Below are 13,958 nucleotides of genomic sequence, written 5' to 3'. Positions count from 1 at the left end.
TGCAGAGTATAATTTGTTTATGGTAATCGACTTAAACTGTAAATTCCATAGGTGGGCCAACTGATATGGGAAGGGGCTTGTAGTAGTATACATATCGTTAAAAAGCTTAATTATAGCACTGATGTGGTATTCATTTATACTTATTAAGAGTTTAGTCGGGATTTATGGCAGTTCAGTAAGAGCTTTAGATTTTAAAATTTCAGATACTTTTTCTTGATTTATGTACATTACATGTTTGGCTTTTCATTTTGAACAAATCAGTTATCCATGTTTCAAGAATTTCTCTTTTATCAATAAAAACTTTTCCTGTATTATATACTAAGGTTTTCTTATTACACAAGCCAGTCACTTCACGAACTTTCTTGTGTATATTAAACATGTCATGATTCTTTTCTAATTCTTCCATTTATGAACATTATAAAACTTACTATCTTAAATGTAATTAGGTATAAGATGAAGATTATTTATAAAACAGTATTTAATAAAAGGCTAAATTTGGTGACATCCGTTAGGCACTAAAATAAAACAGAAATAGTAGTGAAAGCCGTAAAAAATGTCGATATCATCCTACTTCTTAAGTCTTAAACAAATGCGTGAGACAAAACAAAGTCTACAATTGTCACGCTCGTTCAAAGCGATAAAAGGGAAACATATGGAGGAGTTAAACACGGCGAGATGGGCAGACATACGGTTCGTGTTCTCCCCTATTATTTAAACAGCCACTTCCTCTTTATTATTAGCCGCGCATGTTGGACTCTTCGAAATTCATATGCCACTGACGAATGCACTTATAATGATAAACTACGACTTCTGAAATACTAAATAGCCTCTTAGATATGAGTCGTTTTAGATTTAAAGCACGCCATAAACAGAAAGGCTATTTATAACAAAGAATCAACAGATCTGGTAGCGCCTTTGAGGAATGTGCAAATAAATTTAGAACAGTTAACGCATTCCAACATATATTTTAAAGTTATGTATGTATGTTTATCACTTGTTAAGCAATGCATATTTATGAGGTGAAAAAGTAATAAATAAAGGCTGTATAATCAATCTTTTTTAACATTAAAATTGTAACAAAATACCTCTTTTCCAAAGTAACTAAAGTAAGAAGTACAAGTACAGCGATTAGTGGTCTGCGAAACATCCGAGGTTCAGAATGCCAGAAACATCTTCGACAAATGGATATTCAAACGGTCATTCGGTTTACGAAATGGCTGATGGGGCTGAATTCCTCTTCACATCCGAATCCGTCGGCGAGGGACATCTAAATAAAATGTGTCAAAATCAAATTAGTAGACGTACATCTTGAACAAGATCCAAATGCAAAAGTTACCTGTGAAATCGTTGCAAAAACTGGAATGATTTTTCTCTGCGGTGAAATTACATCAAAAGCTGTCGTCGACTATCAAAAAGTTGTCAGAGAAACTGTAAAACACATAGGATATGACGACTCTTCAAAAGGGTCTTATGTTCAGTTATGCCACTTACAGTAGTATTAGCACACATATTGAATCACAGAATTGCTGATTTGAGACGATCTGGAAAATTCTGGTGGGCCAGACTAGACTCAAAAACACAGGTTACCGCAGAATACATTGTCCAACGTGGTGCTTGCATTCCACAAAGAGTTCACACAGTCGTTTCACTCGAACACAGCGACAAAATCAGCTTGGAAGAATTGAGAACCGAAATTAAGGAAAAAGTTATTAAAGAAGTTATTCCAGTCAAGTATCTTGATGACCAAACAGTCATTCATATCAGTCCATGCGGTATCTTCATTATCGGAGGACCTCAGAGTGACGCAGGCCTAACTGGTAGAAAAATCATCGTAGACACTTACGGAGGTTGGTGAGCACATGGAGGTGGCGCTTTCTCTGGAAAAGATTTTACAAAAGTTGACAGGTCCGCATATGCAGCTAGATGGGTAGCTAAATCATTGGTGAAAGCAGGACTTTGCCGTAGATGATTAGTGCAAGTATCATACGCTATTGGCTTAGCCGAACCCCTTTCAATTACAATATTTGATTATGGAACTTCGAAACTCACTCAGAAGGAATTGTTGGACATTGTAAACAAGAATTTCGATTTTAGGCCTGGTAAAATTGTCAAAGAACTAAATCTGAGACAACTCATCTACCAAAAGACCAGCACCTATGGCCACTTAGCCTTATTTAGCCTTACTAACAGCCGGTTTCCGGAAGGCTGATCATTATCAAAGTTAGGTAATCTACTGTTAACAGTCGATTAAATGCATTTTGAGTTGCAGAAACATCGATCAAACTTCAATCACATAACACACATTAACTAATCTAACAAGCAAATAATCGATTATTAACAGCCTGTCAGAAGTATTTTGGGTTTCAGAAACGCTAATTATCGTTTTATCTATGTCAAACTTCTGTCATACTAGCTTGTCAGGTAATCTGAGATTTTTGGATGATTAATCTTATAATCTTTGGTTATGTACCAATGGTTGTAAGTAAATAAAATAAAATCTTTTGTTACGTTGTAAGATACATAAACCTAAGGTGTTTTATAAAAAGCTGTTGTTTAGAAAGAACCCAAAAATATTGTTACAAAGGTTCAGTTTAAGAATTAAAGATGATAAATGACAAATTGGTAAACATTAACGAACGCCACAAAATTATTAGTTAGTTAGGTTATGTTTGTTGATTTTCAGAATGCAGATTACACATAAACAGGAATGATGGTAAAGTGAAACAGCAACATTACTTTCTTAATTTAGAGCAAGATAAAGAACAATTCGTACAGAAATAATAAACGATTACAATCGATTCTACTGTTTCCATGTAAAATCGTATGTCAAATAATCTATAATCGGTGATCACGTAATTTTACCATAATTTTCGTTTCGGAAACCTGTCGCTTGTTAACAATTGATCAAATTTGATACTTGATTACATGATTGGAGATTTGAATTACGTTTCGGAAACCGGCCGTTAGTCTTCAGGACGCTGTTATCAAATCCCTTGTCCATTGTCAAAGGATACAGGTTACAACAACACGGTTATTAACTCACATTACAGAGATTGTTGCATGACTTTTTGAGCTTAAATCACCTTTTTCTCACCAACTCTCATGGAATTAAGGGAAAATTTGCCGGTTTTTTCAAAACCTTACGAAAACGAACCTTCGCTCAGACTCTGCATTATTTTAAATCGCTTAGTAGAAAACTGTCAACTTAGGGAAAAATGACAGAGACATTTTATGTTTAAAATGACACAAAAAACTTGAAAAATGTTTTTCGTAGCAAATAAAGGCGATTTTTGGAATTTGTTTAAAAAAATTATTTAAAAAATTTCTTTCCAAAAATTTCGCACGGCACAATTCCGACTTGTTTAAAGGGGACATTTTTTAACAAGAATCCGTAAAGGAACCGAATCAGAAACAATTTTTCTAGGGGAGCGGTCTGACAACAGGGACTAGTCCAGTTCAAAGGAACTACAACGTTAAAGGAGGTTTATTGTTTCATATATACCCCCAAATAAAAACTGCGGAGTGCTACCATTTAAAGAGGTGCGTTTTTTAGAAAGGGCTGAATTTGTCCCTCTAGGGTGCATTTGGGTAAATTCCATGTAGTTTCAGTGCATATAAATATACAGAAAAGTTGTTCAAAATTAAATTTCCTATGGAAATGTCACTTTTAAGGTTAAAAATATTTTTTTTTACAAAAATATGTTCAAACAAGAGGCAAAAAACAGTAGCACACGCAATTTTTCGTTTTTGCCGCATAACTTTTTTCCACGGAGGAGTTCAAAATTGCTTTACAGAAAAAAAAACTTTTGTCCTTTCTCTTCAATATAACATTTAGTAGAAGTCTTTCGGATTTATAGTATCCGAGATTTTTTAAAGTTCGCCACACCATTTTTAAGCCATTGATTCTATTTTTCCGCAACAATTGTTCTATAACTATTTTCTACATAGTTTTAGGTATGTATATGCAATGGTACCTACATTAAATAGAAATAAAAAATAATTACCTTTAAAATAGTCTACTGCAGAAGACTCTTCTAAATAATTTTTAGCAAGATACGTTTCTTCAAATTTTTCTATTTTTAACGAAGCTTTACGGCTATTTTTTTAAATTTTCATTATAACTTTTTTTCTTGTACATTGAGGTATATGCATCTTCTTCTTCAAGTGCCCTCTCCGCTGCGGAGTTTGGCAATCATCATTGCTATTCGTATCTTTGAAGATGTTGCTTTAAATAATTGCTAATTGGTTAGATGTGCACTGGAACCAGTCTCTTAAATTGCGCAGCCAAGATATACGTCGTCTCCCCACGCTTCGTTTGTCCTGAATCTTCCCTTGGATAATTAACTGGAGCAATCGGTACTTTTTTCCCTCTCATCACATGACCAAGATATTCCAACCTTCTTTTCTTGATGGTGATCAACAGCTCCCGTTCTTTGTTCATTCTTCGAAGAACTACACTATTTGTTATTTTGTCTGTCCAAGGTATTTTCAAAATTCTTCTGTATATCCACATTTCGAAGGCCTCTAGTTTATCGGTATTGCTCTTGTTTAAAGTCTCTACTCCGTACAGCAGTATCGAGAAGATGTAGCATCTAACCAATCTCATTTTCAGGTAGTTAATGTCATGACTTCCCAGAATGTCCTTCATATTAACAAAAGCAGCTCGAGCCTTTCCAATTCTAGTTTTTATTTCTTCTGTGATGACATTGTTGTTATTAACGCTTGTTCCCGAATATTTATATTTGTGCACCCGTTCGATTTCGTTATTGTGAATGTACAGGTTTGCATTCAATCTTTGTTTTTTTGAAATAATCATGAATTTCGTCTTCTTGACGTTCATTGTTAACCCTGTGTATGCGTTACCAAATAAAAAAGAAAGCTTATTTTTTGTACTTTAAATAAATAGTCTATTGTAAAGTATTCTACAACTAACGATAACCAAGATATGGTTCGTCAAATTGTGACACTTGCAACGATTTGTATATACCTAAATCTACAAGGAAAAAATACTCCAGTCGCAGTCGTCAGACACGAAAATGCCACTGATCCTCTAAAAATCATACGAACAAGCTGAATTTTGCTGAGAATGTCAATTTTAAGACTCCAATCGAAGGGGGGAGGATTCGAAGTGTAGAATTTTCAATGACGACAGAAATGAATTACATAGGAAGGTAGCTAGAGTAAGCGTAAGATCTTATTGTGTTGTATAAATTGCAGAAATAGTAAAACGTGGAATAAAATGAAAATTCTAGTCAAAGAAAAAAAATGTTAAGAATAAATCAAACTAAAATCTACAAATTTGATAATCAACTTATTGTGTACATTTATACAATATTATGTCTACGTCTACAAACATACTATCTATCTATATAAGGATTTTTACAGCTTTCGCCGCCTTCCTTCTTTCAGCCAACGTCTCCAGTCCTTTCTGTTCTGCCATTCTCCATCTCTAAGGTCTCGTCTTTCCATGGACTCGTCCACTTCATACCTCCATGATCTTCGGGGTCTACCTCTTTTCCTCCTTCCTATTGGGCTCCAATCCGAAATCTTTGCTATCCACCTTGTATGATCTGTTCTTCTCACATGTCCATACCAAATTAAACGTTTTTCTTCGATGTAGCTGAGTATGTCTTGTTTTACTGCCATTCTTCGTTTTATCTCCTCATTTCTGATGCGATCCATTTTTGTCACTCTGCAGCTTCTTCTCATGAACTCCATTTCAGTTGCTGTGATTTTGGACCTGTTTCGTTTATTTATTACCCAATTGTCTACTCCATAGGTCATTATACTGCGTACCAAGGTGTTATAAATTCTCTTCTTTGTATTTCTGGTAATCTGTCTATCCCATAGTACCCCGTTCATTTGTTTAATACATGTTCTTGTCTGTGCTAATCTGCTGGTTATCTCTTGCTCGGTGGTTCAGTGCAATTCAGTTGGAATTTGTCAGTGCCGTTAATTTCCCTATTATCGTCCATTTCCAAATTTCTCACTGGTTCTTGCTCTGTTGTTAAATATTCGGTCTTTTCTAGATTTATTTCCAGTCCATTTTTTGTGTATTCCTTTTCTAATTTTCGGAGCATATAGCACAGATCTTCTTCATCTTGAGCCGTTACCACTTGATCATCTGCAAAGCTTAATGTGTACAAGAAGTTGTCCCGGATTGGTATTCTCATCCCTTCACATTTCCTTTTCCATAGTTTTAATATTTGTTCGAGGAATATCTTGAACAGTGTCGGAGATGTAGAGCATCCCTGCAATAAGCCTTTTGTGGTCTTAAATTCGTTGGAGTATTAATTGCCGGTTTTAACTCTTACCTTGTTGTTGTTGTAAAGGTTTTTACGGCTTCTATTAACCTCTGAGTTATTCCGATTTCCTTCATCGTGTTCCATAGTTATTTTCTGGGGACCGTGTCATATGCCTTTTTTAAATCTATGAATGCCATGTGTACTGGTCTATTTTTTGCCATTTTTTTTTTCAATTAATTGTTGGACTGTATATATGGGGTCTACAAACATACTTCTTCTTCTTAAAGTTCCATCTCCTATCGGAGGTTGGATATCATAACGGCTATGGTCACTTTGTTGGCTGCTGCTCTGAAAAGTTGTAGTGAACTACGGTTAAACCATTCTCTAAGGTTTTTCAGCCAGGAGATGCGTCTTCTTCCTATGCTTCTTCTTCCTTGGATCCTTCCTTGCATAATAATTCTCAGCAGCTCATATTTTTCTCCTCTGGTTATGTGACCCAAATATTCTAGTTTTCTTCTTTTTGTGCTGTTCAGAATTTCTAACTCCTTATTTAGACGTCGTAGTACCTCAGCATTGGTAATCCTTTGAACCCACTGGATTTTTAATATTCTTCTGTAACACCACATTTCGAACGCTTCTATTTTTCTTATGTGTTGTTTCTTCAATGTCCAAGCTTCCATTCCGTATAGTAAGATAGAAAATATGTAATATCTTAGAGCCCTCAATCTAAGATGCAACTGAAGGTCTCTGTTGGTAAGCATTGTCTTCATTTTCACAAATGCTTGCCTTGCAGTTTCAATTCGGACTTTGATTTCTCTGCTTTGGTCATTTTTGTCATGAACCCAGGTTCCCAGATATTTATATGTCTCTACTTTTTCTATTTGGGTTTGCTCTATCATTAATCTTTCATTTCCATGTTGCGTTTTTGAGACATCATAAATTTAGTTTTTCTCTTATTTATTTTTAGTCCGTATCTAATGCAATAATCGTTAATTCTATTTACCAACTTTTGTAGCGATTCCAGGGTGTCTGCCATTATAACGGTGTCATCAGCGAATCTTATGTTATTTACTATTCTTCCGTTTACAGAGATTCCATCACCCAGATCCGCTATCGCTTCCTGGAATATGGCTTCACTGTACACGTTAAACATTAATGGTGACAGAACACAGCCCTGTCTTACTCCTCTCTTTATATCTATATTTTCGGACTTTTGTTCTTCTATCTTTATATTGGCCTTTTGATTCCAATACAGATTGATAATGATTCGTAAGTCTCGTCTGTCTATATCTTTGTTTCTCAGTACTTCTATTAGTTTTTCATGTCGGACCCTGTCGAATGCCTTCTCGAAGTCGATGAAACAGGAATAAATATCTAGGTTCATATCTAAGCATCTTTGAGAGAGGACATTTAAAGCAAACAATGCCTCTCTCGTTCCCAGTCCCTTGCGGAACCCAAACTGAGTATCATCCATATCATCTTCTAGTTTTCTATATAATCTTCCATGAATCACCTTTAGAAATATTTTGAGGGTATGGCTTATTAGTGATATTGTCCTATAGTCTGAACAATCTTTGGCATATACTGTTTTTGGTATTGCTACAAAGGTGGACACCAACCATTCCTGTGGGATTTTTCCAGTTTTATATACTTCATTAAATAGGTCCAGAAGTACAGGTAGAGTTTCATCGTCTAGAGATTTCAGTAGTTCCGCAGGTATTTCGTCTGGACCTCCGTTTTTTGCGTTTCGTATTGCTTGTTCGATTTCCTCTCTTATGATCTACAAACATACTAATAAACTTATATTCAACAAATTCATAAGAATTAAAAGCTGTTAATCATATTACTCTTAATTATCTAGATTAGTTATTGTAATATCATTTAAAAATATGGTTTACTCCATATATTCTTTTTTGTGTGATCTGTGACTGTATTGAACAATAAGTTTCCTGGAATAAATAATTATTCTTTTAACCATATTGAGAAAACAGATTTGAAAAACTTATAAATCATTCAAATCATTTTGTATAACAAATGGTTCTTCAAACTTTTACCAAACAATGGAGTTTTCGCTCAATAAAATATGAAGTTATTTCGACGCGTCTGAAAAGTTGCAATCATCGGAAAGAGGAAATTATCTGGTTTCGTTATCATGTACACCTAATTAAACAACACAAAAATAACTCTGATATGACAATCGGGAATTTGAAAATCTAATTAGGATTTAATTAACAAATGATATCGCCCATAGACATACCAGTAAACCAACCATGTTGGAAGTTTAAATTAACAAAGTCGTAGTTTCGCAAGTTGAAATACGTAGATATGACATGTCTTATTATGGGAAGGGAAAATTTTTTGTTTAAAAATTGATTTTTACATGTTGATCACATCTTCTAACCAGAAACTGGTCATAAAAGTACAACAACTTGCACAAGTATGCAACTGCATACTTGCTAACACAATGCCTCATTGTTTCTGCTTCAAAACGTATATAGATTATCGTGTGATATTTCCATTTGCCATACGAATAAAGCTCAAAATAATCCTCTCCAAGATCTATATATATATATATATATATATATATATATATATATATATATATATATATATATATATATATATATATATATATATATATATATATTGATATGATATAGGAGAAAGAAAAATAGTGATTAAAAATAATTTACAAGTTATATATTAGATATTAAAAGTAGTTGGTTATTTTAATAAGTTATATACTAGAAAATTTTATAAAAATATATTTATGTGAGGGCATTTTTAAGAAATTAGCATATAATAATTGTAAAAAGTTGTATTTTAGTAATTATAATGTGGTAGATATATTTAAGTGAGCCATGTGACTAGGCAACCAACTATACATACTCTCCAAGTGACATTTTAGGAAATAATTGGGAATATAAAGTGGGATTTGTTAAAGTTAAGGTTAAAGTGGTAGTTTGTATAAATTTTACATTGTCTATAGAATTTAATTAGTTTCATAAGAATTTCAATTTAAAGATAGTTTATTTTAAATTTACATTGGCTAGGTTAGATATATATGTGTGTTTCATAGTAGTTATAATAAAGATAATTTAAAAAAGTACTTACAAACTAATTCTTTGAGAACCGCGATAAAAACCCTATATATTATATTATTAAAAATACTCATTGCTCATCATTCAAACAAACAACACATCATAACAATATATATATATATATATATATATATATATATATATATATATATACATATATTGTAATCAGTTGTTAATTGGGTTATACTTCTGTAGTTGTCACACTGGAGCTGATCGCCTTTGTTTATGTAAGGGCATATCACGTCCTGAGACCATTCACAGGGCTTCGCTCACAGTTGTTCAATAATTGTTCGATTATCTTTAGTAAATAGTATTTGTATATATTTAAATACATTGTAAACTATTCCTTTGGATTCTGATGACAATCTGATGTTTACTCGTACTACAATTAATCCCCCTTTTAAAAAATAGTTCAAATACTCGTGTTAGCACCTTTCTTTTTGAGACTCGACAACATAATGAGATTAAATTACAAACTCGCTTTAAATCCAGTAATTCTTATCAGTTCTTTGTATGTCCTTAATGAGTCGTTAAGTGATCATTAATAATGACTTTATAATTTCGGTTTTAAGGTAACCGATACTAAATTAAAAATTTGGCAACTTTTACCAAACGTCATAGATATCAATTAAAGATGATATTATAACCTTTTGTAAAAATTTTAAGCGCACGTGCCGTAGAAAATTTTGAAAAAAACGATCAAAAATATTTTTATATTAACACTGTCAGTACTGAACATTTGAAAACTCCATTTATTATTTAAGTGAGTAATAATTTTGTAATTAGTGCGATTTCAAATATAAAACAATCTTCTCAAATTGTTTAATATTGCAACGCCATTCTATTGTCTGCGCGATAAACTATTTCGCGGAAGTGCTCACCACTGGATTGGAAATATCCTCTAAGAGACTACTAAATATAACCTTCTGGGAAAAGCCAGATGGCAGAAGGTCAGTTTGTCACCCAAGAAAAAGATGGAAGGATTCAGTAACGAGTGATCTACGTAAGATGGGCGTGTAATAATGGTAAATTGCTACACAAGACAGGCAAGAGTGGAGAAAAATAGTAGACGCTGCCAAGACTCACTTAGAGTTGTAGAGCCAAGAAAGAAGAAGAATATGGTAAAATGGATTTCAGCACATCAGAAAAAAATCATTATCAAGTAGTTGAACAGACCAACCAGCTTAGAGCGGTTTGATTCATATAACACAAAAAAGTAAAGATATAAAAATATTACATCCATATACAATAAAAGAGTCTCACCATATATTATCCTTTATGGTTGTAGTGGCGGGAACGCTATTTTTTACCGAATATACAATAGCAGTCGAATCAGTTTTATACGTTTTTTGACAATTATAGACGCATTTGATAAATTGTAGTACCATCACATCGTATGCCATTTACAAGTCATTCTATGACGATATTTCCACGATCCATTATTCAATTATTCTCCCCGTGATACGTCTATGAGTGATAATACCGGCGAAGGTCAATCTGTACTGTAGTAATTTACGATAGCAGTCAGTGTTATCACAAAATTTGCGCTAGCCGAAAGTGTGGATTTACTCGATTAACGTCAAATCATATAGACTTTCCGGATCAGTGTCTTGTGTCAAACATTTATCAAGTGGTAGTTCTAATTTCGTAGGTAAATGTGGCAAAGCGGGCATTGTGCGCGATTTACCGGGTGATCCGCTTAAATTACGTTAACTAGGGCTTCGTCTGGTTTGAGCCTTTTGGAATTGAGCGGAAAATGACGCAGGATGAAATTTATGTATGGTTATTTATTAATATTAGACCCTAATGATTTATTTTGTTATTTTTTAGTCAAATTCATAGTTTTCATTATTTCAATCAGTGTATTCCTATTTTCAGAAATATTTGTCATTTTTTATGTTTATATTTATATTAACTTAATAATTTTTTTTACAAAATGAATAAAATAATAAAAACTAAATGTTTTGCAAATTATTCACATACAATATTATTCTCAAGATGTTTCTTTGGTCGTCATTTTTCGAAATATTGTTTTGGGTATACATCAAATATTAAAATAATTTCTTTACTAATTTTTTCAAAATATTTATACAAATAAGAAACATAAATCTGACGCAAGCCTTTTAGATCTATAGCTTGAAAATTTCTTCTATTCTATTTCTATTTAAAAATAATACAGATTAGCGTATTATCATCATCATTCTGGCTTTATAACCCTGCCTGGGTCCTAGCCTGTTATCAAGGAACTTGTTCTGGGTCTTCCTCTTCTTCCCTGACCAATGGGATTATCAAGGAGTGTTTTTCTAGCTGGGTCATTTTGTTCCATCCGCATTACATGCCCTATCCACCTCAGACGTCCTATCTTAATATGTTTTACGATATCAGGTTCCTGATATATTCTATAAAGTTAGAAATTATATCGTCTTCTCCACACTCCATTATCATTCACTGCTCCATAGATTAGCCTTAGTACTTTTCTTTCGAAACGTCCTAACAAGTTTTCTTTATTTTTTGTTAGAGTCCAGGTCTCTGAACCGTATTTTAGAACCGGGCGTATTATTGCTTTGTAGAGTTTTATTTTTGTATTTCTTGATATAATTGTGGATTTAAGGAGGAGATTGAGCCCAAAATAGCATCTGTTGGCCGTGCAAATTCTGCGGTTTATCTCTGGTAGTATTATTTTTAGTGTTAAGGAGCGCTCCCAGGTAAACAAATTCGTTCACTGCTTCAGTGACGTCATTTTTTATAACAAGTGGTCGTAGGATTTGTGGTTGCATGCTTATTTTCATATACTTCATTTTGTTGGTGTTTATTATTAAACCCATTTTTGTGGCTGATTCTTTTAATGCTACATACGCCTCTGTTACAGCTTTTTCCGTTCTCCCAACAATATTGATATCATCAGCATAGGGGGGGATTTGCACTTAATATATATTCAACCAGTGGTGGTGATTTGTGACATATGTATTGATTGAGAGCTAGGAATACCAACTGATTTGGTATTCCTAGCTCTTTCATTGCTTTGAACATTTCTCTTCTATTCACAGAGTCATAGGTTGCTTTTTAGTCTATAAATATGTGATGAGTATTATTGCCATATTGTCGATTTACCACCTCTGAAATCAGCCTGGTATATTCTTACTATCCGTTCTGCATATGGTGTCGTACGGTGACATAGTACTGTGGAAAATATTTTATACGCTGCATTTAGAAGCGTAATTCCTGTGTGGTTAAAGCATTCAAAGATATCTCCTTTTTTGTGTATGGTGCAAAGTATTCCGATATTCCAATCATTGGGGAGGGATTTCCGTGTCCATATTTCTTTTATAAGCTGCTATAATACTATTAAGGTATCATGGCCAACTGCTTTATATAGTTCAGTTGGGAGATTATCTATTCCGGATGATTTGTTTCTGGCTAGTTTTTTAACTGCATCTTTAACTTAAAGAATCGTTGGTGGTTCCTCTTCTCTCTCTTCTGTTATGCTTACCAAATATAATTTTATGTTAATTGAATGCAACACTAGAACTAGATAATGTTCTTTTAACTGCACAGTAAGCTGACAAACTATTCTGTATTACTGACCACACTATTACTAAATTTTTTGTAAGTAGGTATATTTAAAAAACCCTTATAAGGGCTACATTAAAATAACAAACGTTTTCGGAATAATAATTCCATCATCAGGTTAAAAGCCTAATGATGGAATTATTATTTCGAAAACGTTTGTTATTTTAATGTAGCCCTTCTAAGGGTTTTTTAAATATACCTACTTACAAAGAATTAAACCTCTTTTTTGTGATACATGGTATACAGCCAGCTGCAGGAATTGATTTTCCTTGTGGATTTTATTACTAAATTGACAAAACTCCTGATAAACTAAATTTTATGCAAAATGTTTATTTTACTACAAATCATTCATTTACGCTCCTAACTACTGTCACAAAACCTTTAATCAATTTCACTGAAATGTGAAGAAAACATTTCAAACAGTAAACAAAGCATTTCAAATAAGAGCAAAGTTGTTTGTTTTTTGAAACATAATATATTTACCAATAAATTCTATTACTACACTCTAGGTATTCTATTCGTTGTATATTTGACGTGTGTGAGATTCAAAATTAACGTATTATGACTGGAATTGAAATATTTAAAAAATAATTTTTTCTATTTTACTATTTTCTATAACCCTAGCAGAAAAAAAGCTTTAAAATTTAATAAACCTTCTTGATTCACCAGTAACAAAACAATTTTCTTAACAAACAAGAAAGTTAAAAGAAATCTCATTGTCAACAGATACCTAATTACAGAAAATAATTGAATATCAGTGTTAGTAAATAATGGATAAAGAGCATATAAATATAATTGGCAAAATGTTATATTACATAAACGGAACAAAATAACTAAATCTTTAAGCAAAATATTTGATATACTGTATAGGATAGGTAATATAAATCTCAAAATGTTATAATACGAGATAATTAATTAATAGAAACAAAACATTTACTTATAGTAGCAAAAACTAAGTAGACAAGCCCGGCTTTAGTCCACAAAGAATATTCAAAAGCTTACATTGGACAAACAGAGAGACTCATTTAAAGTCGTATGCAAT

The 13,958-nt window shown here is 32.9% G+C and overlaps 1 protein-coding gene and 1 pseudogene across 3 annotated transcripts in view; both read left to right on the top strand.

The window, feature by feature from the left end:
- The window catches only part of LOC140440098 (uncharacterized), a 457,243-nt gene that overhangs the window by 372,818 nt on the left and 70,467 nt on the right, over positions 1-13,958 (top strand). The gene's annotated exons all lie outside the window — the stretch shown is intronic.
- On the top strand, positions 1,092-2,209 carry LOC140438029 (S-adenosylmethionine synthase-like; annotated as a pseudogene).

Source organism: Diabrotica undecimpunctata, chromosome 4 (genome assembly GCF_040954645.1).
Source record: "Diabrotica undecimpunctata isolate CICGRU chromosome 4, icDiaUnde3, whole genome shotgun sequence".
NCBI classification, from domain to species: domain Eukaryota; kingdom Metazoa; phylum Arthropoda; class Insecta; order Coleoptera; family Chrysomelidae; genus Diabrotica; species Diabrotica undecimpunctata.
Note: the sequence above shows the minus strand (reverse complement) of the source record. Positions and strands in the feature narration are given on the sequence as shown.